General features: G+C 34.9%; 1 pseudogene; it reads right to left on the minus strand.

Moving 5' to 3' along the window:
- Nucleotides 1-24,617, minus strand: part of LOC118857802 — a 35,624-nt pseudogene extending 11,007 nt beyond the window's left edge.
- Nucleotides 24,618-25,448: the final 831 nt, after the last annotated feature.

A 25,448-nucleotide genomic window follows, 5' to 3' on the forward strand; every position in this document is an offset into this window, starting at 1 on the left:
ATATTTAAAGACATAACATTCCTACTTATTTGGATTAGTCTTATCATATAATAATGTAACCTACAAAATAAACTTGAAATACTATTTTCATGGTAATGCCTTTCAGGGGTTATGTTACAAAGAATCTAAATAATCTATGCCAATCTTTTGATGCAATATTTAGATGTGTATAAAATGAATGATGTTTTCTTCTAGCTGAATCATGGGTGTTCTCTTGCTCCCTCATCGGTTATACTTGCATCATTTTATCTCCATGCATGGATCAATAATTCATAAAAATATGCTGAGACCACACTATTTGCAGGTTTCATAAAACTAACTGCTTTGTGCATAGACATAACACATTTTTATAATTACCTGTCATAAATTTGCTTTAGGATTTGCTTGCTAAAGTAGTATGATGTAGGGTAATGTTAGAACATGAATTCCCACTGCCAACTGTGGAAAAAACATAAAATTCCCTCCATTGACTGGCCCTTTTATGGACAGGATGCCAAACTGTTTTTGACATTTTTTTAAATGGGCTGTGGATGAATCAATAAACTCTTTGGAATCCTCTACATTGCCAAAATAACATTATACAAGGACATTACTTCTTTTCAGTTGCTATGATGCCACTTCATGGTCTGCCAATGCCACTTATTAAATGACACCCTGTCAGCCCAAAATAATGAAGGTAATTTTCAAAAATGTCTTGCTCAGCCGAGGTACACCTTACTTGCTGGAAACATTTAACTTTATTCTGTACCTGGAAGAGGATACAACATGTGGCATCACAAAATGAAATGGATACTCTGTAGCCAGACACTTTAGATTCACGTAACTATGAAAAAAAATACCTGCCATATCAGGTGAGAAATAAGTGAAATGCGTCTCTCCACTGAAAGTACCAAACAAGATCAAGAGGGAGGTATTACAAAGAAAAGGTGTAAAGAGTTACCATATGCATTTTTTTTCTCTTTATATGACATAACTTCTCTGTGACTTTGTCTGCTTAATGCTAATTGCTTTAGTCGTGGAAAAGGTGAGTTTACTATCAAGGGAAAATATTTATTTGACTAACTTGTTCATTTCTCAACCAAATTTCAGTGATGATGTTCGTACCTAACCTAACCATTTATTCTAGTGGCATCTTATGCTCCTTGCTCATATCAAATCTTATATTGCTTGGGGGGCTAATCAGTTAATGTTTCCTCATCTTGTTACTCAATTTCTCTGTCTATCCTTATCCCTTCCTGGCACATTTTCCTGACATCATCCACAGCTTACACCATGATCACTTGAGTAGCTTGGCATATTTATATGACTGCAGAAATTCATTGAGCACATTTCATGGATATCTCTAAAACAAAGATACGATCATATCTCCTACACTCCGCTTGGTCTAACATTTTAGGATCTTTTAGGATCTAGCAATAGCATTCTATACTTAATGTACATTATTCCCTATCATGCACTTTAAGTTGCAATGAAATGGACATGCTCGTTTGTTGAACTCAATATTTGATCGGCTACATATGTGCTTTTGCACAAGCTATCCCACATACTTTTAATGAGCTCTGTCTTCATCCCTATCTCTTCTATACAGAATCCTTTGCATCTTCTTTTGAGGAGAGCTGTTTAGCCACTTCCTATAGGAAGTTGTTTTCCCCCTCTCTATTTGTTATTGCTCTCTCCATTCGCAAAGTATAATATATCTATCTTTTTAAATGTCGAATTCCTCCATTAGAAGGTGGGCACCTTGAGAGCAAAAAATGTCGTATCCTCAGCATGTAGTACAGTGTCTTGTCCATGGGAGACATTTAATAAATGATTGTTGAATATGCATGAATAAGTTTTATGTTTAGTTCATAATATAAGATTTAGTTCAAAATATAGTTAGTTAAGCACATAGGAGCTATTGTTCAACATGTGAATTAGCATTAAAATGAATTGTTCATTTTGCTATATTTGAGTCACAATATATTACAAATAAAAAGTAGGCACCTGAAGAATAACAGCAGAGAACAAGGGAGCTTCTTCATATATACTTAAAATATTTCTTAGGAAAAAGGGACTTTGGGATTAAAAGTGATTTTTTTATTTGATTTAGAGAGCTAACAGTTGATCTAGGTGCATTATTGCATATGGAAGTACTGCTAATGGTAAAATATGCATGGTATTCATGATTGGGTAGTACATCATTGGCTCAAGTTGTGAATTACTTGCAGGTACATTGTTTTGGAACAGTTCATATCCCGTAAACTATTTCCCCTTCCTATACAAAACAACAAATAAAAAACCCACTCAATTTATGTTTTTCCATACAAATGACATTGAATTTCTACTTGGCATCAATAAATGTGTTTTACTAACTGAATAATGTTTGCGAAAGCTGAATTTTATACAGGTATTGCTGAAGACTCTGAGTGATTATAAGCAAGAAGGCAGTTGCCATGTGACAATATTGTTGATTGATCCTGGTCATTTTGAACACCCTGAGAATTAATTGTAAATTTTGCTCATGCATAATTATTTAAGAGCCTCTAGTTGCCACAGGAAAAAAAATGATGAATTTCATTTACTGTGGGCTCAGAGAAAGGAGGAAGAAAAAGAGACAAATGTGTTTGCTTTACCTTCACTATAATTAGCTTATTAATTTTATGCCATGGGTCAGTTTCATATGCCAAAACTCAATAACATCTTTAGAAGCCAACTCCCACATCTTGGCAATAGACCAAAAATTTTAGATTTCATAAATTTTAATTTATTTTCAAATGTGTTTTATATATTTTGTTCTAAACATAACTTCCCTTTCCTTTTGGACATATTATAAGGGTAATTAATAGTCATTACATATTTTTAAAGACTATCATCACTTCCAAGTAATGGAAAACTGAAATTCATAAATATTCATCACACATATATATGTATATGTATACATGTATGTATATTTATAAATATTATACACACAAATAGACATTTTTCTTAAGTGTTAAAAACAGGTCTAAAAATTTGCTGAATTTTCTTAGCAAAATATTCAGTTAATTTGTTATTTATTCTAATGTAGCTATTGCTAAAGGTTCTCATTATAATTGCCATATATATTTTACATATATTATAGCATTTAAGACTCACAATAACAACTTGAGGCAGATACTGCAAGTACTGGTAGTCCCATTTTGCAGATGAGGCACTTAAGGCTTGAACTGATTACATGATATGACCATTGTCACACAGGTAGTGTCAGAGTGAGAAGTTAAACCAAGGTTATTTTTTACTACAAGTTCAGGACTGTTTCTAAGTCATACTGTACTGCCACCCTTTGAATCATATGACTTTTGATTAAAATTATCTTAACTTTCCTTATTTCAAAACTATCAGTGGGGCAGAGCCAAGATGGCAGCTATAAAGCAGGGACTTGCTTAAGCTCTCCCTCAGGTCCCTCCAAACACCTGTAAAAATGGCTCTGGACAAATTATAAAGCTGCAGAACCCATGTAATAGCAGAGGGATGCATGTCTCCAGCCCAGGATGGCCTGGATGATCACTGGGAAGGGTCTGCTGCATGGTGCTGAGAGCAGAGCACAATCCAACATGGATAGCACCAGGACAGACCAGACCAGGAGTTGACCAGATTAGGCTTTAGGACCAGGAGTCATTGAGCTGTAGCAATTAGCAGACTTCTTATCTCGCAAATGCCAAAGACCTTAGAGCAGGTTAGTGGGTAAACTGCTACCTCAGGTTAGAGAGTGGTCAGGCCCCAACCCTGGGGGAGGCCGAGGTGGTGTGGTGGTGGTAGCAGCAGAAGGAGGAAGCTCCTGTGGCTCCTGCCAGAGCACCAGTGTGAGCTGCTTCAGGAGTTCCTGGCTGACACAGTGAGAAGAATCAAGTGACAGACCAGAGTGAGAATGCAAGGTTTGCTTTGTCCTGCTTGGATCTGAGTTGTAATCCTGGTTGGCAGTATGTAGGGGAGGAGGAACATTGCTGTGAGAGAGTTTTCTGTGACAGTGAAGTAGAAGTGGCTCTGCCAATGGCAGCACAGCCGTTAAAGCTTGGGAAAAAGCAGTCTCTACTCTACAAGCAGTCATACCCTGAAAAAAGCTCAAAGGTCAAGTAGTTGGCTGGGAACATGTCCAGGAAGCAAAAAAGGATGCAGACTCAGACTCAGATTCAGACTCTAGAATCTTTTTTTGGTGACAAAGAAGATCAAATCATACAGGCAGAAGAAATGAACAAAGTCAAAGAACCTATATCAAAAGCCTCCAAGAAAAATATTAATTCATCTCAGGCTATGTAATATCTCAAAAAGGATTTGGAAAAGCAAGTAAGAGAAGTAGAGGAAAAATTGGGAAGAGAAATGAGAATGATGCAAGAAAACCAAGAAAAACAATTCAATGACTTGTTAAAGGAGACCTCAAAAATACTGAAGAAAATAACACCTTAAAAATAGACTAACCCAAAAGTCGAAAGAGCACCAAAAAGCCCAATGAGGAGAGAAATGCATTAAAAGGCAGAATTAGCCAAATGAAAAAGAGGTGCAAAAGACCATTGAAGAAAGTAACACCTTATAAATTAGATTGGAGCAAGTGGAAGCTAGTGACTTTATGAGAAATCAAAATTTTATAAAACAGAACCAAAGGAATGAAAAAAAAATGGAAGGCAATGTGAAATATCTGATTGGAAAAACCACTGACCTGGAGAATAGATCCAGGAGAGATAATTTTAAAACTATTGGACTACCTGAAAGCCATGATCAGAAAAAGAGCATAGACATCATCTTTGACGAAATTATCAAGGAAAACTGCCATGATATTCTAAAGCCAGAGGGTAAAATTGAAATGGAAAGAATCCACCAATCGCCTCCTGAAAAAGACACTCAAAAAAGTTGTTTTTGCATGCAACTGAGAAATAAGATATATAGGGAGTGGAGCAGAGAAACCTATCCTGCCCTACAAGAAAGTAAGGGAAAAAGGGATGTGGAGGGGGATTGGCATGACAGAAGGGAGGGCTTACTGGGGAACTGGACAATCAGAATATAAGCCTTCTTGGATTGGGGAGGAGGGTAAAAATGGGGAGAAAATTTGTAACTCGAAATCTTGTGGAAATCAATGTTGAAAAATAAATATTAAATAATAAAATGATTGTTAAGAGAAAAAAAGCCATCAACCCATTGAAGGCATCAGCATTACTGTATATTACCAACAAGTCTACCAGTAAGAGATAGAAAGAGAAATTAAACTAATGGTTAACAATATAAAACAATTGGGAATCTACCTGCTAAGATTCAGACCCAGAATGAATGTCAATACAATTACAAACCAATTTTTACACAAATAAAGTCAGATATAAACAATTGCAAAAGTATTAATTGCCCCTGGGTAAGGCCAAGCCAATATAATAAATATGATATTTCTACCCAAATTAATGTCCTTATTGAAAATGATTTTATAGAGCTAGCAAAAAATAATAACAAAATTCACCTGGAAGGACAAAAGTTCCAGAATATCAAGGGAATTGTTTTTTTTTTTTTTTAAATGTGAAGGACAGTGGCCTAGTCATAACAGATCTCAAATTGAATTACAAAATGGTAATCATCAAAACAATCTGGTACAGCCTAAGAAATAGAGTGGTAGATCGGTGGAATAGATTAGGTACACAAGACACAGTAGCGAATGACTATAATATTCTTGTATTCAATAAAGCCATGTAAATCCCATCTTTTAGGACAGGAACTCATTATTTGACCAAAAACTGCTAAGAAAACTGGAAAGTAGTTGGCAGAAACTAGGCATAGGCCAACATCTCACACAATGTCCCATGATGAGGTCAAAATGGTCACATGATTTAAACATAAGAGGATGATACCATGGGCAAATTAGGGGAGCATGGAATAATTTACCTGTTACATTTATGAATAATGGAAGACTTTATGACCAAAGAAGAGATGGAAGGCATTAGAAAGGTAAAGTAGATAATTTTCATTATATTAAATTAAAATGCTTTTGTACAAGCAAAACAAATACAGCCAATATTAGAAGGAAAGCAGAAGTTATGGTGGAGGGTGGAATTTCACAGCAAGTGTCTCTTACAAAGACTGCATTTCTCAAGTATTTAGAGAAATGCATCAAATGTGTAACAATACATGTCATTCCCCAATTAAAAAATTGCCAAAGGATGTGACGAGTCAGTTATCAGATAAAAGAAATCAAAGCTATCTACAGGCATACGAAAAATGCTTTAAATCGATATTGATTAAAGAAATGCACATTAAAATAACTCTGAGATAACACCTCATACCCATCAGATTGGCTAATATCTCAGAACAGAAAATGACAACTATTGGAGAAGACATGGGATAATTGTGACAACAATAGACTATTGGAGTTGTGAACTGATCTAACCATTCTGAAGTGCAATTTGTAACTGTGACCAAAGGGAAATCAAACTATGCATAGGTTTTCATCCTCCAATATTTCTACTAGGTCTGTATCCCAAAGAGGTCATAAAAAGGGAGTGGGGAAGGACCTACATCTTCAAAAATCTTTATAGTAGTTCTTTTTTGGCAAAGAATTGGAGATTTAGGGTATGCCCATCAATTGGGGTATGGTTGAACAAGTTGTGGTATTTGACTGTGAAGGAATGTTATTGTGCTATAAGAAATGATGAGCAGAATGGTTTTAGGAAAAAAAAAAACCTGGGAGGACTTTCATGAACTGGTGCAAAATGCAGTTAGGAAAACCAGGAGAACATTATACATATTAACAGCACTATTTTAGGGTGATCAAATGTGAATAACTTGGATTTTCTCAATAATTCCACCGGATTGATGATGAACAATGGTACCATCTCCAGATAAAGAACTGATTGAGTCTGAATGCAGATAGAAACACGCTATTTTTCACATTTTAATTTTTAATTTTTGGGAGGGTGTTTTCTCTCACAACACAACTAACATGGAGGTATGTTTTACAAGATTGAAAATGTGTATAACCTATGTCAAATTGTTTGCTATCTCAGAGAAGGGCAAAGTGGGGGAGGCATGGAGAGAGTTTGGAACTTATGATTTTTTTAAATGAATATCAATTTTTTGTGATAATTGGGAAAAATAAAATATTATTTATTTTTTTTAAAAAAGCTATCAGGTTTCTTTGCACCAAAATATGAATAAATGTTTTATGAATTTCATGTAATATCTATTTGGTAGGGGTGACAGTTGACTATCCATGAATTATATTTCAAATTTCATATTTCTTTAATGTGTTTATTGATAACAGATATGTAATAAGGTTTTCATGTGTATAATGTATAACGCTATTCTGAAGTGAAATATTTGCATTATTTTGGTTCTGAATTTAATTACTATGATACTATATTTAACATACATATATACACTATAATAAGCTCACACCCCTCCTTTTCTTCTATTATAAGTTGAAAGCTACATGAAAAGTTTCAGTTCACCGGATGAGGAAATTATTTTCTCTCACTCTGTAATAAGAATTTTTCTTCCTTGCTTTTCAGTATCTGGATCTGACTTACCCTTATCTTTTAGTGTACCTTGCTTTTCTATCTTCTTGTGTCTCTTATCTGGCATGATTTTTAAAAATTTTAGCTTGACCCAGTCAATGTTTATCCACATCCAGGTACTTTAAATTATAAACCACACATTATCTTCAATTTTTTTAAAAATATGATTGCAAAGACCAGTTTTATATTATGAATCTTACGGGAAGAAAAACATGTCATTGGGATAGATTAGTGAAGTGCCTATAACCAAGCCTTGGCATCAAAAGTCCCTGACTCTAATGCTACTGCTTTTACTAACTACCTGCATGAACACAGTAAAATCACTTAGCATCTTCACAACTTCCTTATCTATAAAATGTGGAGAATTAGGTTATTGTCCCCAAAAGGCTACTATTTTGAATGAAAATATTGTATTCCTACATGATATATATAAGACATAATATCAATATAATTTATTAAAGACAAAATGGTAGTATAAAATTCTATACGACCACAAATAGGAAAGAAAATTGTTGTTTTTCTGTCAACTTTTCATAATTGTTGTAAAATTATTTTAAGTGATATTTATGGCCATTTTAATGTTCTTATGATTGAATTAATTCAGAAAGAATATTTTACAATTTACTGAATTTTGCTTATCATCAAACAAATTTTGATAGATTTGTAGCTTCTTTATTATAGATGTTCCCGTCCGATCCAATTCAATTAGCTTTTTTTTTGTACTAACTGTGCCCATAGTACTGTGCTTGGCATTAGTGATAACAAGACAAAACAATCAAATTAAAAATGTACTTAGCCAACAAAAACTTGTTTTCTAATGAGTGGATAGACATATAAACAAATAAATATATTAAAGATATTTTGAGGAGGGAGATAAGTAAGTCAGTAGAATTTTTTAAATTGGTTACTCAGTAAGTGGACCTTGAGCTCAGTCCTGAAGAACTTTAACATTCTTAGAGGCAGAGCAGAAGAAAAGCACTCTAGGCATAGTGGGTCACCCAATTACAAAATATGAAGGCTAAAGAGAGAATGGTCAGTTGGCCAATAATCACTCCTTCCATTAATTAATATTGCTACCCACCGATATGCTTACATATCTCCCTCCATAAATTCTTGCTCAAGGAATGATTTTACATATTCTATTCTATATAGAAACTGTCCATCATTGATGAGTCCAGTTAAAAATGTCTCAAAGTATTCTTAGGACAGTAAACTGTATTAAATGAAGTTGATAATATCAAGTATATTTGCTTTGCTTCATATTCAGCCTTTTTATTGTATGGTATATGTTGATGATTATAAATACCATTCACTTGGCATGAATGGTCCTCTCTCAAAAAAAAATGCCTGTGATATTTTAAAGCAATACAAGGGCATACTTCATGTCCTTTACAAAGTTTGAGGCAAAATATAATTTATCTGGCAGTCACTTCCATTAAAAATACTTTTACCTGAACAGATAAATTACCAATTCTTTCATAAACATGAGCAAACACTGAAAATTTTGTCAACATATTTGAGCATGCCATACAATATTGATAATTTCAGAAATTATTTATCAAGTTTGACGCTGTGCCTATTCACACAAGGAAAATGAAGAGCAGAATCAGTTAGCTAAAGCACTTAGGCAAAAAATTACTCAAAAGAATGAACTATAAAATTCATAGATAATTCACACAAACATATTTTGAGCATAGAACACTAGACTTTCAAGAGATTTAGAGGTAATCAAATCTAACTACCTCATTTCACAAAAACTGAAATAGTGGTACAGAGAATATGTTCAAACTAATGTCATGCACTAGTGGAAAACTCTGTACCTGGTTGTCTTTTTTTTAACATATTTATCAGTAATTAAGGTGGCACTTTCTTTTACTGTTTTCTCTTACACCATTTATTTAATCAAGTGCCCTTGAAGAGTCTAGCCTTTGTTTCCCTTATTTAATCAGGAGTCTTTGATGACCTCCTTGCCTCAAGGGAAAGCCTAGTTTACATGGGTTTGAGTTCCATGTTTGTGATGCTTTTAGGTCACATAGGTTTGAGTCATATTGTGATGTCCTTTGACCCTGAGCAAGATATAACAACTCAGAGTTTGGCATTTTTCCTTTGGGGCTCTCACTCACTGGAAGAGTGGTGTATGCCTTGAAGAGACTCTGGGCAGCTCTTGTTAAGAGCACCCTCGCCCCAGGCTTGTAAATCCAGACAGTATGACTTTGTTAAACCCTGGTAACTATGAATTGAGATTTAAATCAGACAAGGTCTGTCTATTTTTTCTTTAATTAGATTTTATTTCATTTTTAGTTTATGACACAGTTCTACACGATCTTGAGTTTCAAATTTTCTTCCCTTCCCTCCCCTCCCTGCTCCCCTCCCCCAAAATGGCACGCAGTCTGATATAGAATCTACATAAAGCTTCACATTAAAATTATTTACACAATAGTCAAGTTGCAAAGAAGAATTATGAACAGTGGACTGAATCATAAGAGAGAAGAAACAATACCAAAAAGTCTGCCATTCCTGCTCTGGATGTGGCTAGCTCTTTCCATCTTGGATCCTTTGGAGCTGTCTTTTAGCCTTGTATTACTGAGGAGAGCCAAGTCTATCCAAGTTAGTCATAAGAGAATCACTATGTCTTTGGTTGTGTACAATGTTTTCCTCGTTCTTCTCTCACTCAATATCATATTATGTAGGTCTTTCCAGGTTGTTGTGAAATCCGTATCTTCCCCATTTCTTATAGCACAGTAATATTCCATTACATTCATATACCACAACTTGTTCAGGCATTCCCCAGTTGATGGGAATCCCCTTGATTTCCAATTCTTTGCCACCACAAAAAGAGCTGCTATAAATATTTTTGTACATACACGTCCCTTTAATATTTGTGTGATTTCTTTGGGATATAGCCCTAGCAGTGGTATTGCTGAGTCAAAGGGTATGCACATTTTTACAGCCCTTTGGGCATAGTTCCAAATTGCTCTCCAGAATGGCTGATTCAGTTCACAATTCCACCAGCAATGTATTAGTGTTCCAATTTTCCTATATCCTCTCCAGCTTTTATTGTTTTCTGTTTTGTCATGTTAGCCCAATCTGACAGGAGAGATGGGGTACCTAAGAGTTCTTTTGATTTGCATTTCTCTAATCAATAATGATTTAGAGCATTTTTTCATATGCCTATAGATATCTTTAATTTCTTCCTCTGAAAACTGCCTCTTCATATCCTTTGACCATTTCTCAATTGGGGAATGACTTGTATTTCTATAAATATGGCTCAGTTCCCTGCATATTTTAGATATGATGCCTTCATCAGAGACATTGGTTGTAAAGATTTTCTCCCAATTTTCCACTTCCCTCCTAATCTTTGTTGCATTGGCTTTGTTTATACAGAAACTTTTCAGTTTAGCATAATCAAAATTATCCATTTTGCTTTTTGTAATGCTGCCCTCCCCAGTTTGTATACCCAGATGTTGTGACTTTCTTAAACCCTGGTAACTATGAATTGAATCAGACAAGGTCTGTCTGTTGATGTTTGTAATTTGTTTGTATTTGCTCGGAAGTTCAGTTGGCTGTCTTTTCCTCCTGAACTAAGTGACTATATAACTATATTTGTATGTGTGATTAAAGTGAGATTGTTAACCCCTTAAAGTTACTTTCCTTAGTAAAGGAGATCCAAAGAACTGGTGCTGGCTGCTCTTGTTGTTGGTCTTGTTGGGTCTTACACCCCTACAGCTGCTGCTAGCCAAATTTTTGTCACAATATATCACCATCCTTCCCCTCACCCAGGTTTGCGACTTCTAAGTTTGCTTTGACCTTTCCCTCTTTTCCATTCTTCTTATTAAAAGGTTGTCTTTCCTTATCTTCCTGTCTACTATGAATTAGTAAAATCATAGGATCATAGATATTGAAATGGAAGAGACTTGAGAGACAATCCATCTGTTCCAAGCTTCTAATTTTAAAGATGAGGAAAATGAGGCCTAAGAAGGTTATGGTACTTGCCCACAGTAATACGAGATACAACATAGGTCCTCTAACTCCAGAATTTACTCTGGCATTTACTCACTTGTCTCTTCTCACGTAACTACTACAGTATTAGAAGCCCTTATCTCTTCTCACTGGGACTCTTAATAGTGTCCTAAATCATTTCTTTTCTTCCAGTCTTTTCCTTTTACAATCCATTCTCTACAGAGTTCCAAAAATTCTTAAGGCAAAAGCCTGGTCACATCATTCTCCTTATGAAAAACATCCAGTAAGGTAAATACTGACTATAGGGAAAAATACGCATTTATTCATATGGCATTGAAGACCTTCCACTTTCTATTTCCATTATTTATTCCTAGGTTTATTTCTACTACCTTCTCCAATGACTCTATGCTTTAGCCAAATTAATATGCTATTTCTAAACTCATCATTCCATACTTTTTCCATGTCTGGGATATGCTTCCTCCTCTCAGAACCATTATCTTCCTTCAGAATTGAATCCATTTACTACCTCCTTCATGAAATCCTCCACTTTCCCCATCCCCAATGAGATACTTTCTTCTCAATTTTCCTTGTAATATATCTGTGTGCACGAATTCACATGCAATGTTTCTTGAAAAGAATATAAGCTTCTTTGAGGAGCTTTTATAACAATGGCCAGATGTGTTCATAATTAGGGTGGTACTTTTTTACTGTTTTCTCTTTTGGAGCACTTAGATAATCAAGTGCTTTGATGATTCTGACCTTTGTTTCTTTGATTAAATAGGGAGTCTTTGATGACATGCTTATATCAAGGGAAAGCCTAGTTCACATAGGTTTGAGTCACATGTTTGTGATGCCCCTTGACCCTGAAGAGGTTATATAAACTCAGAGGTTAGCATTATGTTTGGTGCTCTCCCTCACTGGAAGAGTGTCCTGTGATTTGACTAGATGAGACCCTCAGTATTTGCTGGAACTACCCGGCTTTGAAAACCCAGATGTTGGTACTTCTCTAGTAACTAAGTATTGTGATTTGGTTAGACATAAATGTCTCCTCTGTTTATATTGTCTCTGATTGTAATTTCTGTTTGTATTTGCTTGGAAGTTCAAGGTGCTGGCTTTTCCCCCTGAACTAAGTGAATGATATATGTACGTTGGATTAAAATGAGATTGTTAACCCCTTAAAGTTACTTTTCTTAGAAAAGTAGATTAAAGAACCTGTGCTAGCAGCCATCTTGGGTGCTGTTCTTGATCTTTCACCCCCACAATAGCTGCTAGCAGCATTGCTGTTACACAGTGGTCTCATTAAATTTTTATGGAAAAGTAAATTGTAGAATAATACCTGAGTATATGGGATGAATGCAATTCTTTTTCTATCCCCAGTTAATATCTTTTCACAACTTTTTAGTTTTGTACCATGATATTGTAATACCTAAATGGCTATGGGCAGTTCTACAATAAGAGTCTATGATTTTATTTATGTAATCAATCAGAAATATTTATCATCCATCGTGTGCCCGGCAGTTTTTTAGGTTATGAGTTTTTGAGGATTTAAGAGAATGAAAGACAGCAATTTCCTTTATCAGTAGTTTATGTTTCCAGTGGGAATGCCCAAAGAGAATGTTATTCATGGCATGACCCCTTGTCACAGCCCCTGAGTCAGGGAGAAAGGAGGCCAAACTCTCATTATGATTACAGGGCATGGGATTTTTAATTCAGCCTTATGTTTTTATCTTCCCTAAAAACCTCAGGTTGGGAAGTAGGCACAACAGTTGAGACTGTCAGTCTCAGCATTAGGACTAATAGAATCCGGTATTTCTATGGAGAAATGTGGCATGCCTGGGAGACAGAGAACCCAAAGCAAAGTGAAAAATGACAGAGAGAGAGAGAGAGAGAGAGAGAGAGAGAGAGAGAGAGAGAGAGAGAGAGAGAGAGAAAATTGTATTGAGGGAGATACTTAAAATATGAAGATGTAGTCAGGGAGAATGTAGACAAGGAAGTCTGCTGGTTTCCTGGGTGGAATTAGGTACCTCCAACATGTGAAGCTGGGTAGATTTTTAGAGGATTCTCATCTTGGGCAGACACTGTGATCACTCCTTGCCTTTTTCTAGGTTCTTAATGACCCTTATTAAACTCATCAATACCTATTTCATTCTCCCAATTGACATGTGAAAATTGTGCAGAAAATGAAGTTCTGAGAATTTAAGTGATGTAGGCAGGGTTATGTGTCTGATAAATAATGGGTCCAGGATTTCAACCTATACTTTTAAGATCTATGTTGAATATTATCGCCTCTATATCTCATTGCATCCTTACTTAAATATTTGACCAAGCAAAAAGTAAAAACTAATGATAAACCAAAATAGCAGGTGATGCAAGAATCAATGGAGAAATGAATGATGAAAATGATGAGCCTGCAGCATATTTCCACTAATACTTTGCATTCAGAAAGTGGCACAGGGATCATCATTGGGAAAATGCATGAATAGAAATGTAGAATCAATTATGTGGAAAGTACAAGTCAAAATTAATGCATTATTAGTCCTTAAGTATTATTTACTGCCCCCCTTTTATACAGGAGGGTCTTACAGTATATTGAGTATCTCTTCCTTTTCCTCCTTTTTTATTTGTTTAGTTTGTTTTTAATACTATTTTTTTTTTTGGTTTTCAGATCCAATTACTCTCTTTCTCTCTCTCCCATCCCCCACCCACGGAGAAAGCAAGCAATATGATACACATTGCATATGTTAGGTCATGCAAAATACTTTTTCATATCAGTCATGTTGCAAAAGTAATAAAGAAAAAAAAGAAAGAAAGAGAAGTGAAGGAAAGAAAAAAAAAAGAAAGTCAAGAAAATAAAATTCAAACAAATAAACTTTTATTAGTGCTCATCAATTCTTTCTCTGGAGTTCAATAGCATTTTTCATCATGTGTCCTTTGGAATGGTCTTGGATCATTGTATTGATCAAAGTAGCTAAATGTTTCAGAGTTGGTTACTGTTAGAATATTGCTGTTAATGTGCGCAAAATTATCCTCACTCTACTCACTTCATTTTGTATCAGTTCATGTAAGTTTCCCTAGGTTTTTCTGAAACCAATGGTAATCAGGGCAGGATTTTTTCTATTCTTCTCTTTTGGGATACTAAGGCAACCAAGTGCCTTTAATGAGTTTGGCCTTTATTTGAATGGGGCAGGTAAAGTGGGATCTTTTGTCTTGGAATGCTTCTCAGCACTAAGGTGGTAGAGAGTTATTGATTTATATATGATGTGGTGCTGGTGGTTAAGGAATTTTCCCATACCCTGATTTCCCACTCCCTGAATGATGAGCCTCATACCCCCAGGGCCCTGAGCAGAGTATATGTGTTAGAAGGTTAGCATTTCACTTTTGTGGGTACAGTAATTGAAAGGGTGACAAGACTCTGGGCAAGCTGTTAAAATACCCCCCTCCCAGCCTTGATAACTCAGACAGATGTTGGTAACTACAAATTGTGTTTTGATCAGACAAGGTCTGTCCATTGATGTTTGTAATTTCTGTTTGTATTTGCCTTGAAGATCAGGGGACTGATCTTCCCCCCTGAACTAAGCGATTGATATATGTATGTTTAATTAAACTGAGATTATTAATCCCTTAGAGTTGCTTTCCTTAGGAAAGCAGGTTGAAGAACCTTTTTATCAGCCCTTCTGTGTGCTCTTGTTGTTGGTTTTACACGGCCACAGCAGCTACTAGAAACATTGTTGTTATACCATCTCCTTCATAATTTCTCAGACCACAATAGGACTCCATCACAATCATGTATAGTAACTGCGACTAGATATGTAAATTTTGAAATCATCATATTGTAGTGAGTATTCTGTCCTCATTGTCCCAGGGCCATACTGGCTTCACTAAACCCTCAGGGATCCATGGACAACCTTGAAGGGTTGGGGTATATCTTCTCTCATGCTCTGATGCTTAATCCCCATAAAGGGTGAGTGTGATCTCTCCACTCTTAGCTACTAGTAAATAGTGCCACAGTTCTATTTTAAACTTAACATCAATTATATTTTTAGAGAGACATTTACATCAAAGATATAACTAGTACAAAAGTACATTTATCACCAATACTGTAGGAGCATCTCCTCTATACGACATTTGGAATCCAACTCATTGCAGTTTCTACATAGCACTGCTCTTATAAAATTCACATCTAAATATGATGACAGTGCTTAATGAGTCCTTGTCTCTACTACCACTGGGCTGAGTCCTCCAAATCATTCCATGAAGCTTCAAAGCAGGACCACTTGGTTGCCATTTCCAGATGTACCAGTGGTTTATACTTCTGATCCTTTGAAACTCACAAGGTCATAGTATCTGATCTTTTTCACATAAAATTAAAGATAAAATATTGAGGCAAAGAAAAAAAGTCCATTTTCATAGGCCACATGTCAACTTGGGATAGAGAGGACTCAGCCTCTCCTCATATATCATTGTCTCTCTTCTTTAACTATAATGCCATCAGTGCGAAGGAGTCAAGGCTTTGATACGTGACTTCTTTTAAAATTCTTGCCCATAGCTAAATATAAAGCTTAACCAATAAAATAAGAATGACTTTGTGTTATCACATGATTCACAGACTAGAACCACTTACAGAATATTTGCAAATATTTTAAACATATCCAAGCCATTTCCTTTATTCATTATCATCCAAAAAGCACAAAATTCCCAGACTTTTCCACATGGGGTAAAACACTCTGGCCATGCTAACAAACACTGGTCTCAGTTCAATGTTATAATATGCACAGAAATGGGGAGTAAAATTAAGAAATTTGATGACATCACCAAGTGCAGAGCATAAGAAGAACATCCAGGATAGAACCTTGGGTGAGTGAGTGAGAATGTCAAGAAGGATGATCCAAAATAGGTGACTTGGAAGGCATGTTCAGACAAAGGGTAAAAAAGTTTGTAGGAAGAAAGGGGTATCCGGAGTGTCATGTGCAAGAATCAAGAAGAATGAGGACTGAAAAACCTTATCTGATCCTACTATCACCTAAAATACCATTACTTTTTTCTGTGTCTCAGATTCTACAAAAAGCTGTCTATACACAACCCAATTACCTCTCCTCTCTTCAACTGTTCAACTCTTTTACCAATGAACTCTTAATTGCCTTTTTCAATCCTCATGCTTTTTTATTTCTTGCCAAGGATCATGCCACAGAGTGGGCAGAATATCTACAGCAGGGTAGTAGCAATTTGATTTGAAGGTCTTTCCCTCCCATTAATAGTCCATGTGACCTGCTTACATCACAGAAAGTCTAAGTTACATGGTAGGAGGAGCTTCCTGACAGGAAAAGGAAATTATGTCGTAGAAAATGCTGAGAGGGAGAGAGAGAAAGATGTTATGGCTGCTGGTGGCTGCTAATGGTTGTTAGAACAGAACAGGCTGACTTAGCTGTACTGTGAGTTTGTTTTGAGGAAGACCCTAGCAGGGGGTCAGAGAGGTTTGGGGATGGTGAGTTTCCAGGCTGTGATATGGTGTTTTAAGTACCTTGCTGTTATGATAAAGTGGACTGACTGGCTGTGGGAGCTGAACATTTGGTTATGGGATATGATTTTCTGGTGTCCTAATAAATGTTATACTTCTTTTACCTTCTTTATGGAGAGTCTCTCATCCTTTGTGATATACAACTGCATAGGCATATTCACAATTTTAATTGATGTGTTTACTGCCTTACTGTTTCAAGTGGTAAAGAGTGGAAGATTATACCACCCACTTTAGGGTTATCATTAGGACCCTGAGATATTTGTGAGTCATAGTGGTTCTTATATTGGCACCAAAGATTGGACAGTGTGAGGATGATTTGAAGGTTAGCTGGCTAGCCCTGAGAATAAAAATGAGTATTATGAAAGAGAGTGGGAGATGATGTAAATTGGTTTTGAGATGAAGAGAAGGAAAAAAAGGAAATTCACAGTGAATGACCTCAATTTTATCAGTAAAATAACAAGTGAAGTCCTAAGGTGAAAAGTTTAAAGGTGAATGAAGTTTAAGAAACTTGAAATTTTGAAGGAGAAGAGGCTGATTTAATGGAAGAAGAAAATATTACAAATAACTTTCACAAGTACTGAAATAGGAAATCAAGCAAGGAAGAATAAAACAATTGCCTTCCTTCATTGCAGCCTAAGTTGAGTTAAATAACATAAATTTGTAGCAAAGTTATGACTTCCTCAAGCTCCATTCAGCAGCATCTGTGTAAGAATAGTAGAGGTAGATATTGGGAGAAATTTTGTGTTGGCAGTTGGTAAGGGAAGTATAGTGAAAAGAAAATGTATTTATGGTTTGGAAAGTAAAAGAAAGTGTGGAGTTGAATTAGTTGACTGAAGGATAAAAAACATATAAAAAAGGACTGTGAAGTCAGAAAAAGGGTCCTGATGAATACAGTGATTGAAATTTCCATCTAGGATGATGAAGAACTTTGACAATAATAAGGCATAGAAAATGATGGTATGATAGGAGATTATAGTCATATAGAAAAATGTCAGTTTTGATTAAGGAAATACAAACTTAGGGGCAAAGGTGAGATTCAGGTTAAGACCATCCTTGTGTGAGCCTGAGGTGAGTGAAAAAATAGATAAGAGAAGTTAAGGAGATTGAGGAAGTGGGAGCTTTGAGTTGCACGTTATGAAGGAATATCAGTATTTTATTATTAAACAAGTAGCATATGAGGAGCAGAGGAAGAAACTGATTCAGATGAGGCCAGTAGAAAATTTCTATCATGACCTACATTGGGTGAACTTGTTTAATTCAAGTAAGCATCAAAGGAGGAAAAATTGCTGTATGCTTTTTCTCTTCCAACACCAACATTTCAAAGTAGGTGAGAGAAGGCATATCTAAAGAATAGAGAGAAATATAGTATCATCCTGAAGAATCCACGTCTCAATGAGAGCAAATAGATAGAAGTGGCAGATGAAAAGAAAAGGTCCAGAATGAAGGGAAGTTTGTTAATTACAGAATGAGAATTTCAGATGGCACAGTAGAAGGAGTAAGCAGATTTAGAGAAGGCATAGGTGGAGTAGAATAGGATTGGGATAAAAAAATGGGAAATAGAGATAGGCACAGTTACTTCTATGAAGGTAATGATTAATACCAGAATAAAGAAAGTAACATTACATGAATTTTGCTATATATAGGGATAGGTAATGAGTGGAGGACGAATTTGGATACTCACCCTCTCCCCAGGGTGACATTTTGAGTCAAGACCATAGACAATGATGCTCCAGATATGTCGAGGTACTGGACATTAGTTGCCTATTTTTTTTCTTAACTAGTGGTGTAGATCAATGAAGGTAGAGTTGTAGGGGCAGAAGTTGGAGGTTTATGCAAATACATCAAAGAAAATTGTCCAGGATTATAAAGAAGGGAAATATTGTCACCATCACAGATTCAAGACATACACTAATGACACTGTAGATGCACTAAAATATTAAAATTTAGTATTGGGTCAAATATCTTTTTTTTTTGCTCTCCACAAACATACAAGTTGCATTTATCAAAATGAGACAATTTTCCCCACTGTGTAACATCCTGGAAGTAAGAAATTTTTCAAGCTGAATTAATTGACTCAGTCCATGTGGGCATCATTTTTATTCTGCTGAAATAGTATTTACTAAATAATAGTAATAACTCAGAGGGATCTGGGTTGTATATAACAGTTAATCTAAGTCTAAATATATCTTACTTATTTTCCCTGTTTGTTTTATACACTCAGAATTTATGCTTCAAGAGCAATATTTTTCACTTTCTGTGTATTTTTGTGTATATGTTTTTCTTTCATTTGGGTCTGTGTCTTCTTTCACAACATTACTAACATGTTAATATGTTTTACATGATTGAATATGTATAACCTACATAAAACTGCTTTCCATTTCAAGGAGAGAGGTGAGGAGGGAAGGAGAAAGCAAATTTGGACTTCATTTTTTTTAAATGAATGTTAAAAGTGTCTTTACATGTAACTGGGGAAGAATAAAATATTACTTAAAATAGATATTTCAACATGTAATTTTAATTTTTGTGTAATTTAAATTAACAGAACATAAATATGCATACCAGAGAACTACTAATAATAAACCATATTCTCACAGTTTTCTGAGCCATTATGCATCTACAACCAGCCCAAAATGATTTCATAGTGATGAGAAGAGGGTTGGGGATGGGGAGAAGGAATAGAATCAGAATTCCAGTACCATTTAATTCAGTCCTAAGCAGTTGTGTTTAGCACACAAGGACAGAGCATGTAGAACAGGTGTGATAATCCAAGGATCCTCCTCTAGAGACTATCTAAGAGGTTTGGAAACAACTAATTATGGAATTGTGGCATATTTCTTTTGTAGGAAGGGCATGGGTAGAGCAAACTACCCATAAAAAGAAATGATTTTAATTCATAGTAATAAACAAGAATGTAACTAGCCCATGCAAATCCAAAAATTTTAGAAATACTAAAGAGAAGGCCACAGTAATGAATTATTATAATTAAAGCCCAGGGAGTCCAAGGCCAGGGTTGAAACAATGTGCTTAAGAATATGAGAATAATGGCACTTTAGTATCTATTTATTTTCCTGACAATTCCATGAGGTAAGCAGTGTAAGGATCACTGCCCCTTTTTACAGATAAAGAAAGTGAGACCACTAATAAGCCTAAATAACTTTTCTGTGGTAATATAGTTAGTAGATGATGGATATAGACCTGAAGCTATTGTTTTCTCTTTCCTACTCAAGAGCTTTTGCCAATATAGCACACTGGGATTAAATATAGACATCAATGTCACATCTAAGTATCACAGCCAAATCAGAAAGTTAGTTATACATAGGACCCTATAAGTTCAACCAAGAATCTAGGGAATACTGTGTCAAATGGTCTTGGAAATTTGTTAAGAAGACCAGGCATATCCATTTGGACTATGGGTGACAAGGTCATTGAGGAACCTTCACTGAAAAGCCTGACAGTTTTCACTAGCCCAGAAGATTCAGCAAGGAAGCTGACTTAAATAAATAACCCCATCTTGATTTTGGGTCTCATGCTTCATGTCCTTACTGAAGCCAGATCTGATTATTCCATCTACTGCTGAACAAGTAAATTTTCCAAACAATTTTAAATATACTGCTTTGAATATATCTACATTGAGTCTCCTTTCAACTTTGGAGATGGCAGACACACCATGGCTTTTCAATGTTTTGCAGTTCTTTCCCATGCTTTCCATGAGGAACTACCTAATTTGAGGGAAGCTTTCCTTTTTATTCCTTTTCTACATCTTGAAAGAACCAATGTACCAACTGGACTACATCATTACTCAGTCTTGCTATATGATTATCTACTATGAACTTTTGTTTCCTAATCTGCAAAGTAGGGATAACAATTCATACAATACCTATCCCTCAGAAAATGGACATGAGATAAATGATAATGTATGGAAAACACTTCAAAATTCTAAAGCACTAAGATTTGATCAATGTTAACATTATTTTTGATCCAAATAAATCTTTAAGATAATTGAATTAACCTATTTCACTGTGCCATATAATCTGCTATTTTAATGTCTTTTTTGGTGGTGTAGCTTTATGATTTCATTGGTATTGGGAAGTCTGGTATGGAAACTCCCTCTATGTATCTATAAATATAATTTATAGTCTTGGTGGTTGTGTGGGTGCACTTTGAGTTTTAATGACTTGCTCATGTTCATATAACTATTTTATGTCTGAGACAGGACTTAAATCAAAGTCTTTCTCACTCTAAGCCTGGTCATTGAAACACTATCCCACATTCCCTATATAGACTAATCATGGTGATAGTAATTATGATATACATTTATACCTATATAGATAACATTATCATTGATTTTTATTGAAATAAGTATTTTTTTATATTATTCACTTTCAAACAATATATCTCTTTGTGCCTGGGCAGCCAGAAATGATTTCTATAGCTCTAATACCATACGCATTAGAAATGTGCCACTGATGGTATTCACATTTATGAATGCCACTAAAAGAAAGACTGTTCCATATTTTCAAATGGCTTACCTATTTCCTCAGTCTGACAACAAAAGCAGCTGCCATTTGCTCAACTTCTCACTATTCACATCCACATCATAAGAAATAGACAGCTATTTCCTTCCCTTTTTCTCCCTATTAATCAAATGGTGCAGAATTATCTGGAAAGTCTTAAAATCAAATATCTATTCTTCATTGTAAATCTAATATCTCTAAGATAGGATCAAAATGATTGGAAATATTACTGAAAACTTTCTATTCAGTTAAACCTCTAGTGCTTTTTATTGAAAGAAATATAAAGTCTTACTAGAAAGCATGGCTAAGCACTGTTAACTCCAAGACCAAGTTGAATGATATCTAGCAGTAAAATCAAATCTTATATTATAATAGCTTATAACATTAAAGCATTCTTTGATTCACCTTCCTGTAATATTCTGGGGCATTATTCATATATAAATATAGCAAAATAACAAATCCATTTTTTCAAAATTAGATTTGAATTCTTTTCTCATCTTCTGAGGAAATTTTCCCAAATTATACCTGGATAGATCTCATATTCGAAAATGAAATTCTCAAGGAATATTTTTCAATAAATTATGCATTATATGGGTGACTAATCAAAATATCATTTTTTCCAATTTTCTCTTATAGATAAAAATGCAACTATATTAACAAACACTTAACTTAACTATTCTAATAAGCATAAGCAATCCATTCATACCCCTCTCTGAGCATCTCAATTTACATAAGTGGAGTTTTTCCACTGACCTGCTAAAGCCATAGTTATTTAATGTTTGCCATTTCAGTCAATTCAAATACGTTTCAAATATCAGCTAGAGAATTATAACTGGAATCCATTTTTCTTCCATTCCATTTGTAATTCTTATAATGCTTATTTTATGGATATGTTCTTTCTAAACCTATTTTCACTATAAATGTATTGTTATTTGCCTCATTAAATATTTTCCAATTGCAGGTAAAACATTATAATTATTTTTTTTGAAAAATGATGAGTTCCACATTCTCTCCCTTCTGCTTGACCCTGTCCCTTCCTTAAGAAGACAATTATATTGATATCAATTATACATGTGAAGATATGTAAGAGATATTTCCATATTAGTCATTGTGCAAAAGATAGCACAGATAAAATTGCAAAAAAAAATGAAGAAATATTTTTAATGGTATGCTTCAATCTGCATTCAGAGTTTGTTAGTTCTCTGGAGGTGAATAGCATTTTTCTTCATGGACACTTTGAAATTATCTGGTATCATTGTCTTGATCAGGGTAGCTAAATCCTTCACAATTGATAATCATTACAACTTTACTATTACTTTGTACAATATTCTCATGTTTCTACACATTCCCTTCCTTAAATTCATGTATGTCTGATAAGGTTTTCTCTGAAACCATCCCGTTCATCATTTCTTATGGCCCGATATTCCATCACAATCATATACCATAGCTTCTTCAGCCAACCCCCAATTGATGGACATTATATTGATTTTCAATTCTTTACCACCCCAAAAGAAATAACTATTTTTGTACAGATGGTTTCTTCTGTATTTTGTTTGGTCTCTTTGGGTTTAAGCCCTAGAAGTCGTATTTCTGGTTCAAAGGGTGTAAATAGCTTTATGCCCCTTTGGGGTAGTTCCAAATTGTAATCTAGAATGTTTGGACAAGTTCACAATTCTAACAAAAGTGCATTAGTGTCCCAATTTTTCCAGATACCCTCCAGTATTTTCTGTCATGTTAGCCAATCTGATAGGTGTGAGGGTGGATTATCAAGCTTGTATTGATTGGCATTTCTCTAGTCTATAGTGATTTACAGGATTTTTCTATGTGACTATAGAGAGTTTTATATTTTTCCCCTGAACACTTCCCATCCATTTCCTTTGATGATTTATAGCCTAGTGGATGGTTCTTATTTTTGTAAACTTTTCTCAGTTCCCTATATATTTGAGAAATAAGGCTGTTATGAGGGAATTTTGATGTTAAAACCTTTCCCTCAGTTTCCTGTTTTCCTTCCAATTTTGTTGGCCTTTTTATTGTTTGTACAAAAGCTTTTTAATGTCGTGTAAAAAAGTTATCCATTTGAATTCCTGCAATTCTATCTTTCTGATTTGATTATAAACTCTTCCCCTATCCATAGATTTGCCAAGTACATTTTTATATTTCCATAATTTACTCATAACATTACCCTTTATATCTAAATCATCTATCCATTTTGGAATTATCCTGGTATATGTTGGGCTATGTCTAGTTACTTCCAAACTGTTTTCCAGTTGTCCCAGGAATTTTTGTCAAATGGTGAATTCTTACCCCCCAAATTTAAATATTTGGGCTTATTGAATATTAGATTATTGGCCATTTGCTACTGTGTGTTGTATACATAATCTATTTCACTGATCCATCATTCTTTTTTCTTAGCTTGTACCAGATTATTTTCATCATAACTGCTTTGCAATATAGTTTAAAATCTATAATTACTAGGCCACCTTCTTTCACCTTTTGTTTTCACTGATTACTTTGATAACCTTGATCTTTTTTCTTCCAAATGAATTTTATTACTCTGTTTTCTTGCTCTATAAAATAATATTTTTGTAGATTGATAGGTATTGAAGCTGCTGAATCTCGTGTGATCCTGACTGTGGTTTCTTTTATCTGAATGGTTTCTTTCTGGCTGCTTTCAATGTTTTCTTTCTTTTTTTTACCAGGGAGCTCTGGAATTTGGCTATAATATTCCTGATCATTTTCTTTTTCATTTTGGGATCTTCCAGGAGGTATTTCATAGATTCTTTCAATTTTGATATTGCTCTCTGATCTAAGATATCTGGACAGTTTTCCTTTATATTTTATTTTGAAATATGAAGTCTAGGATTTTTTTACCTTCAAACTGTGACCTAGACCTGTGTATGTACGATGCAACAGGGTCCTTTGTTTATTACTAGTTCAGCCTCCTTCATATATTTTTCTGACCAGTTGCCTAACCCTCTTACTGTTGCTGGACTGAGAACTCCTGAAGCTGCTGCTGCTGTCTGTTACTGATACTGCTGCTGTCATAACCACCTCCAAGACCCACAGTTGCATTGGCAAAGCTACTTGCAGTCTAGGACAGCCTCCACACCGGTGTTGCATATGTTTCCTGCTGACCTCCTAAGTTGTCTTGGGCTTGAACAATGTCTTACCCAGACATTTTGTTGGGTCTGCCACTCCAGAATTTGTTCAGAGCCATTATTTTAAATTTTTTTGGTGGGCAACATTGGGAAAACTTGGCTAAGTTGTTACATCTACTCTGCCATCTAGGTTCTGCCTAGTCTAGGTGAATAAGAGTGAAGGTCTCAAATAGATGGTACATGACAAAGGCTGGACTCATACTGAGATTTTTTAACTCTAAAACAAATGCAGTCTTTGAATGGTGGAGGAAACATTTACATATCAGACTGAAAGATCATAGTGTCCACATCAAGCTTAGAATGTGTGTTATAAGTTATTTGGAGATGGAGGGCTGGATAGGGTGAACTTTTTCCAACCCTCCTCCACTTAGATTCTCAAAGTATGATTATAATAGTTTTATTGTAATAATTCACAGACCTTTAAACATTTATATTCAAACATGAACTTCTAATTTAAATATAAGTACAAAACAAATGAATCAAATTTGAAGCAAAACATTACATAAAGAATGATCTTTTAAAATACCTAATAATTTTGAATCCTATGAGCTACTTATCTCCTTTAGGACTGTTCTTTTCTTTTAGGAGTAACTATTCTGGGGTCTGTCAGTTTGCTTTTTTAATAGTTTAATAATTCTATTTCAATATAACTAATTTCATTTGTAATCCTAAGTATTTTATTTTATGCATTTAAGAACATTATTCTTAGAAGGGGTTTTATATATATATATATGTATATGTATATTATATATATATTTATATATATAATCTCTCCAGACTTACACACACACAC

Source organism: Trichosurus vulpecula, chromosome 7 (assembly GCF_011100635.1).
Source record: "Trichosurus vulpecula isolate mTriVul1 chromosome 7, mTriVul1.pri, whole genome shotgun sequence".
Lineage (NCBI taxonomy): Eukaryota > Metazoa > Chordata > Mammalia > Diprotodontia > Phalangeridae > Trichosurus > Trichosurus vulpecula.